Source organism: Rhinopithecus bieti, unplaced genomic scaffold, assembly GCF_001698545.2.
Source record: "Rhinopithecus bieti isolate Rb0 unplaced genomic scaffold, ASM169854v2 scaffold_15006, whole genome shotgun sequence".
Classification (NCBI taxonomy): Eukaryota; Metazoa; Chordata; class Mammalia; order Primates; family Cercopithecidae; genus Rhinopithecus; species Rhinopithecus bieti.
This window is the reverse complement of record NW_016808074.1, coordinates 143,406-151,609: the sequence shown is the minus strand read 5'-3', so window position 1 is coordinate 151,609 and position 8,204 is coordinate 143,406. Positions and strand designations below refer to the sequence as shown.

At 44.5% G+C, this 8,204-nt stretch overlaps 1 pseudogene; it reads left to right on the top strand.

The window, feature by feature from the left end:
• Window positions 1-4,892, top strand: part of LOC108537720 (ubiquitin-conjugating enzyme E2 C pseudogene) — an 8,483-nt pseudogene extending 3,591 nt beyond the window's left edge.
• Window positions 4,893-8,204: the final 3,312 nt, after the last annotated feature.

The following is an 8,204-nucleotide window of genomic DNA, read 5'->3' as shown; positions in this document are numbered from 1 at the left end:
TACTCTAACCTAACCCCCTCCTTTCCCCTTCCCGGCCGAACACTACATCAATGAGTCAGGACTAGTAGAAACCAATCTCCTCACTCTAGAAAAGATTCAGGAAAGACTCCACCAGAAAAACCTCAGATCAAGGCCCTCACTTAGGTGGTGGCAGTCGTCTGTGGCCGGTTAAGTCCTACCCTTTCTAAGCCCCTTACTAATCATTGGCTTCTTGCTACTCATAGCTCCCTGTGTCCTCCGCTTCATCCAGGACCGCATGAAAGAAGTCTCCCAGGTCACTTTCAATCAGATGCTGCTCCACCCCTATACCCAAGTTCCAGCCTCCGAAGAACCCCACGACGACCCATACCAGCAGGAAGCAGCCGGATGAACACGTCGCCCCATTTTCTTATTAGAAAGAGGTCAGAATGTTAGGCAGGAATCTAGACCCAATATGGCGGCGTTACCCGGCATAGCGGGCCTTTTGTTAAAGACTCCCTTCACCCTTGTACACACCCTCAGACTTACATGCCTCAGAGTTCCAGCTGGGCAACCACACTCCCCCATGACCTGCAGCTCACCTGCATTCCACAAGTTCGTAAACAGCAGTTTTGGTTAACAGTTTCCAAAGACCCCTTCCTCATGACCCTTACTCAACTCCTGCCCTAGTAGTTTTAAGACCCCCCAGGCCCCGTTTGCACAACGAGCTTCTCTACTTCTCAGGCTATAAGAAGCCCCTACCCTCCTCCCTCAGTGCGACTTCCTCGGCCCACGCCTTTGGACCGAGGAACCTCGCCCGCAAGCCCTAATAAAAGGCTATTCTCACTGCCATTTGCCTTGTGTCTTTGTTCCCGGTTCGGCTCCAGCCTCAGTTTACCTTTACACTTCCTTTTTTCTGAGCTACAGTCTGTCACCCAGGCTGAAGTGCAATGGCGTGGTCTCGGCTAACTGCAACCTCTGTCTCCCAGGTTCAAGTGATTCTCTTGCCTCAGCCTCCTGAGTAGCTGTGCCTATTGGTTCCCGCCACCACGCCCAGCTAATTTTTGTATTTTTAGTAGAGATGAGCTTTTACTATGTTAGCCAGGCTGGTATCAAACTCCTGACCTCATGATCCACCCTCCTCGGCCTTCTAAAGTGCTGGGATTACAGGCGTCTGCCACCACACCCGGCTTATCCCTAGAAATTCTATGATAGCATGATGTATAGGCACCTAAAGGCATGGCACTTGAGAAATGTGAATAAAAGATTGTAAGTTACAAACAGCAAGGTACAATCAGATGTTAACAGTCTCAACCCCTAAATGTCACCTTGTATTACAGCATGTGCTGTACGTAAGCGTATGTAAGCACATACAGGCGCGTATATGAAAAAGTGATACTTCATTCTCACTAGTATTTTTCATCATTCTCACTGGAAAATCTTTGATCATTTTAATCAAAATAGGAGTTTCAATGATATCTAGAAGTTTAAAAGGGCTTGTTCAAATTATGACCGTACACACTGACGAGTATGTGTCTGTCTCTTGTGTAAATTTTTTTTTTATTACACCAAATTATGTTAGCACAAAACCTTTATAATAAGGGGAATTAAAGAGCCTTCCTGGAATATGGAGGTTGCAGTCAGCTGAGATGGTGCCATCACACTGTAGCCTGGGCAACAGAGCGAGACCTGCCTCAAAAAAAAAAAATCCCTTATTTTATCCATAAACTACAGTTTATATAGGCAAAACCACAGTTTATATAGGCAAAAACAGTACTAAGCAATTTTAGGCTCTGCAGGCTCTTGAATTAATACAACTTTTGCTAATTCTCTTATGAAGTTAATCTTCCTGCTTATATGTGACTTAAATATATGTCAGAATATTTTTGTACAAAAGATTCATACATCTTTCCTGTTTGAAATTCCATGTCTGAGGGGTGTATGTTGCTTATCAATTTGGAGAGAAAATAGATAATGTAATACAATGTTAAAATAGATTAAAAACAGAAAAACTGCTCAATTTATGCTTCACATGAAAATTGAAAATTAAATCAAGTCTACACATACAAAGGCATTATATATACGTGTGTGTGTATATATATGTGTCTACATATACAAAGGCGTTATATGTGTGTGCGTACATATATGTCTATACACACACACATACTGTTTATTTTGGAGACAGAACCTTGCTCTTCTGCCCAGGCTGGAATGCAGTGGCATGATCATGGCTCACTGCAACCTCAGCCACCCCAGGGTTCAAGTAATCCTGCCACCTCAGCCTCCTGGGCAGCTGGGACTAGATNATGTAATACAATGTTAAAATAGATTAAAAACAGAAAAACTGCTCAATTTATGCTTCACATGAAAATTGAAAATTAAATCAAGTCTACACATACAAAGGCATTATATATACGTGTGTGTGTATATATATGTGTCTACATATACAAAGGCGTTATATGTGTGTGCGTACATATATGTCTATACACACACACATACTGTTTATTTTTGGAGACAGAACCTTGCTCTTCTGCCCAGGCTGGAATGCAGTGGCATGATCATGGCTCACTGCAACCTCAGCCACCCCCAGGGTTCAAGTAATCCTGCCACCTCAGCCTCCTGGGCAGCTGGGACTACAGGCAGGCACCCTGCCTGGCTAATTTTTGCATTTTTTGTGGACACAGGGTTTTCCCATGTTGCCCATGGTGGTCTCTATCTCCTGGGCTCAAGTCAACAGCCTGCCTCTGCCTCCCAATGTGCTGTGATTACAGAAATAAACTACTATGTCCAACTCGATTATTTTTTAAATGGTTTATTTTCTTAATAAATTGGGGTGCACAAGTCATTAAAAGCAAGGATTAAATTTAAGGAGAAAAAACCATTTTACTTTTCTACATAAAATTAAAACCAAAGCACATTAAAAGCGACAACCCGGCTGGGCATGGTGGCTCACACCCGTAATCCCAGCACTTTGGGAGGCTGAGGTGGGCAGATCACGAGGTCAGGAGATCGAGACCATCCGGGCTAACACTGTGAAACCCCGTCTCTACTAAAAATACAAAACAATTAGCCTGTAGTCCCAGCTACTCGGGAGGTTGAGGCAGGAGAATGGCGTGAACCCAGGAGGCAGAGCTTGCAGTGAGCCAAGATCATGCCACTGCACTCCAGCCTGGGTGACAGAGCGAGACTTCGTCTCAAAAAACAAACAAAAAAGCAACAACCCAAGATGGAAATGACAAAAACTACTTAAAATGTGTAACATAAAAAGTAGTCATTTAGGCTGGGCGCAGTGGTTCATGCCTGTAATCCCAGCACTTTGGGAGGCCGAGACAGGTGGATCACTTGAGGACAGGAGTTCAAGACCAGTCAGGCCAACACCGTGAAACACCATCTCTACTAAAAATCCAAAAATTAGCCAGATGTGGTGTCGTGCACTTGTAATCCCAGCTGTTCGGGAGGCTGAGGCACGAGAATCACTTGAATGCAGGAGGCAAAGATTGCAGTAAGCAGACATCATGCCCTCCAGCCTGGCCAACAGAGCTAGACTCTTGTCTTTAAAAAAGAAAAAAAAAAAGGAAAGGCATCATCTATAAATTTCACTACACAGATTACACTGAGATAAATCACAAAATATTAGGCAAAACTTTAAAACAATTTTTAACTATCCAGTATACCAAAGATGCCACACATTATATTTGTTTGCAAGAATGTCACTGTGATTACAAAACTGACCACTAACTATTCAGTTAAAGTTGACTGAGAACTTAAAAATATATATATATATTTTTTTTAGATGGAGTCTCACTTTGTCACCCAGGCTGGAGTGCAGTGGCGTGATCTTGGCTCACCACAACCTCCATCTCCCGGGTTCGATTCTCTTGCCTCAGCCTCCCAAGTAGCTGGGATTACAGGTACGTGACACTAAAACCCCAGCTTGTTTTTATATTTTTAGTAGAGATGGGGTTTCACCGTGTTGGCCAGAGCCACCACACCCAGCCTGTAATATTTTTAAGCCAGGTGTGGTGGCTCATGCCTGTAACCCAGCACTTTGGGAAGCCGAGGTGGATCACCTGAGGTTGGGAGTTCAAGACCAGCCTGACCAACATGGAAACATCCTGTCTCTACTAAAAATATAAAAACTTAGCCGGGCGTGGTGGTGGGTACCTGTAGTCCCAGCTACTCCGGAGGCTGAAGCAAGAAAATGGCTTGAACCCGGGAAGTGGAGGTTGTGGCGAGCCAAGATCACGCCACTGCACTCCAGCCTGGGTGACAGGAACAAGATTCCGTCTCAAAATAAATAAAGATTAAAAAATAAACATGATGATCACAGATGCAGTCACATTTTCTGAGTTCTTGCCACCCAGGTAGCCTCCCAAAACTTTGACCCAGTCGCTGTCAGTGTTGCCACCACCCATAATGGGGCTGAGCCCAGCAGAAGCACTGCCTGGGACCCTGTAGGCAAAAGGCTGCAGCAGGAGCTGGTGACCCTCACATTGCCTGGTGACAAAAGAATTTCTGCCTGCCCTGAAAGCCTTATCAAATGGAGACCATCCATGGAGCAGCTGGCACAGTATATGAAGACCTGAGGCATAAACTCTTGCTAGAGTTCCTCAGTGACTACCCACCCTTACGATGCACCCATGGTGAAGTTCCTCACACCCTGCTACCACCCTAACATGGACACCCAGGGTAACATATCCCTGGAAATCCTGAAGGAGAAGTGGTCTGCCCTGTATGGTATCAGGACCATCCTGCTCTCTATCCAGTGCCTGCATTTTTTAGTATATGTGCTGCCGAAGCGAGCACTCCAGTGCCTGCAAGAACCCAACATTAATAGCCCTTTGAACACACATGCTACCAAGCTCTGGGAAAACCCCACAGCTTTAAGAAGTACCTGCAAGAGCCAGGCGCGGTGGCTCACGACTAATCCCAGCACTTTGGGAGGCTGAGGTGGGTGGATCACCTGAGACAGAGAGTCCAAGGCCTGACAAACATGGAGAAACCTCATCTCTATTTTAAAAAATTAAAAATTGGCCAAGTGTGGTGGCATGTGCCTGTAATTCCAGCTGCTCGGGAGGCTGAGGCAGGAGAATCGCTTCAACCCACGAGGTGGAGGTTGCGGTGAGCTGAGATCTCACTACTGCACTCCAGCCTGGACAACAAGAGTGAAACTCCATCTCAAAAAAAATAAAAATAAGGAAGTACCTGCAACAAAGCTACTCAAAGTAGGTCACCAGCCAGGAGCTCTGACCCAGGCTGCCCAGCCTATCCTTGTGTTTTTAAATTTTTCCTTAGATGGTCTGCCCTCTCCGTGATTTCTGTATAGAACTCTGTATCTTGAGCTTTGGTACTATTTTTCTTTTGTTTTTTAATTTAAGCCTTGGTGGAGGCCTTGTGATTAATATTAAATAAATACATTTTGGGTCTGGTGCGGTGCGGTGGCTCAAGCCTGTAATCCCAGCACTTTGGGAGGCCGAGGCGGATCACGAGGTCAAGAGATCGAGACCATCCTGGCTAACACAATGAAACCCCGTCTCTACTAAAAATACAAAAAAAATTAGCCAGGCGTGGTGGCGGCGCCTGAGTCTCAGCTGCTCCGGAGGCTGAGGCAGGAGAATGGCATGAACCCGGGAGGCGGAGCTTGCAGTGAGCCAAGATCACACCACTGCACTCCAGGCTGGGCACAGAGCAAGACTCCGTCTCCAACAAAATAAATATATATATATTGGTCATTAAAAAACAAACAAAAAAAAGATACAAGAGAGCACCCAGTGATTATACGAGGAAACACTTTATTACATCAGTCATCTAAAATTCCAGAAAATGGAAAGTACTTTACTATACAGCAAAGTAAATCATTGATTGTCTGGAGAACAGAAAGACTTTAAAAAAAGGTTCCAGGTAAATATAAAAGTGTTAAATTCGTTATTGTGACTACTGTGTCAGTGGTTTCATGGGATTATATGAAACTCCAAATTTATCACATACTACAGCTTAAATATGCATACTTTACTGAATGTCATTTATAACTTATATCACTGCTTTAAAATATACTTCAGACTGGGAGCAGTGGCTCACACCTGTAATCCCACCACTTTTGGAGGCTGAGGCAGGCAGATCACCTGAGGTTAGGAGTCCGAGATTGGCCTGGCGAACATGGCAAAACTCCGTTTCTACTAAAAATACAAAAATTGGCTGGGCATAGTGGCACATGCTTCCAGTCCCAGCTACATGGGAGGCTGAACCAGGAGAATTGCTTGAACCTAGGAGGTAGAGGTTGCAGTGAGCCTAGGTCATGCCACTGTACTCCAGCCTGGGTGACAGTGAGACTCTGTCTCAAAAAAGAAAAAAAAAAAAAAATTGCTGGGCGCAGTGGCTTATGCCTGTAATCCCAGCATTTTGGGAGGCCCAGGTGGGCAGATCACGAGGTCAGGAGATCGAGACCATCTTGGTTAACACGGTGAAACCCCATCTCTAGTAAAGATACAAAAAATTAGCCAGGTGTGGTGGTGGGTGCCTGTAGTCCCAGCTACTTGGAAGGCTGAGGCAGGAGAATGGTGTGAACCCAGGAGGCAGGGCTTGCAGTGAGACGAGATTGTGCCATTGCACTCCATTTAGCCTGGGCAACTCAGCGAGACTCCATCTCAAAAAAAATAAAATTAAAATGATAATAAAAAAATGCAGTTCAAAAGAAAATATTTATCATTATTTTTGGAGAATAGGTTTGGCAACTCTATACTGACTACACCAATTCTTCTCATGCCCTAAGTGAGAAAACTGCCTCCATGGTAGCAAATATTGATGTGGCAGTAAGGCCATTTCCATCTGATTAACTGGCTGGCTGGTCACAAAGGCCACATCACTGAACTGAGATCTCCCTTCTCCCTATCATCTTCCTCCTGCTAATGTAGGAATGACCTTGAGGTGCACAGCCCAGAATGAGTACAGGAATTCACAAAACCTCTAGAGTATTTCCTCTGACAATGGCCTCAACAATACAATATTCATCATTATGGAAGTCCTGAAATTCCTGTATCTGCATATTCATCACATACATAGTGACTGGATCATCGTGGATGCCCTTTTAAAAGACATGCATTATGCCAGGCACAGTGGCTCACACCTGTAATCCCAGCACTTTGGGAGGCTGAGGCCAGCGGACCACGAGGTCAGGAGTTCGAGACCAGCCTGGCCAACACGGTGAAACCGCATGTCTACTAAAAATACAAAAATTAGATGGGTGTGGTGGCACATGCCTGTAGTCCCAGCTACTCAGGAGGCTGAGGCTGGAGAATCGTTTGAACCTGGGAGGCGGAGGTTGCCGTGAGCCAAAATTGCACCACTGCACTCCAGCCTGGGCAACAGCGCGAGACTCCGTCTCAAAAAAAAAAAAAAAAAAAAAAAAAAAAAAAGACGTGTTGCAATTACATTATTCTCTCTCCTCCACTGCCTATAAATGCAGTAATTCTATAAAATTATAATTTCACCCAATAGCATTACAATCTGTGATGTTATCCTACAGAATTCTGGATATCAAGGCATGTGTCTGCATTGCAAGAGCTGGGGAACAAACTTCCCTCAGCAGTACCAAGTACAATACAATATACCTTGTAAAAGTGAGAATTTTGTCTTGTTCAAAAAACACCAGAAATTGTCACAAAAAATGCCCTGTACCCAGCTGACCTATGAGTCCACAAATTTTAGTATCCATGCTACAGATAAAGACCCCAAAGCACTGAAGGCCTTCTTCGGAGGCCTCTGGCAGCTATGCAGAGTAGTCCACAAGTGGAGAAACCTATGTTCTGCATTCATACTGTCCCATGAGCCACAAAGAGTTTAGCTATGCCAACAAAAGCTGTGACCCCCTTCATGGTAACAGGACCTACTTGTTTCTGAACCACGCATACAGTGACAACAACCCTCAAGATTGAAGAAGGCTGAAAACAGTAAGGCCTTCATAATAGCACAAACCAGAGAAATAGGAGGCAAGCTGTCCTTAGGATCATGACTTGGAGGGTAGAAAATTTGTCAAGATTTATGTGATACCCACAAGATCTCTGAAAAACATAGTTCATCTTTTCAAGTCAACATAAGAGGCCTCTGGGACAAAAATGCGTAAGGTCCATGGCACGACTTATCAGACAGAAAAAAATGACAAAGGAAGAAGTGCTGAAGCTACTCAACAAATCCTTCTGTGACTAGATCAGGAATTAAAAGTTTAAAAAAAAGGGCGGGCGTGGTGGCTC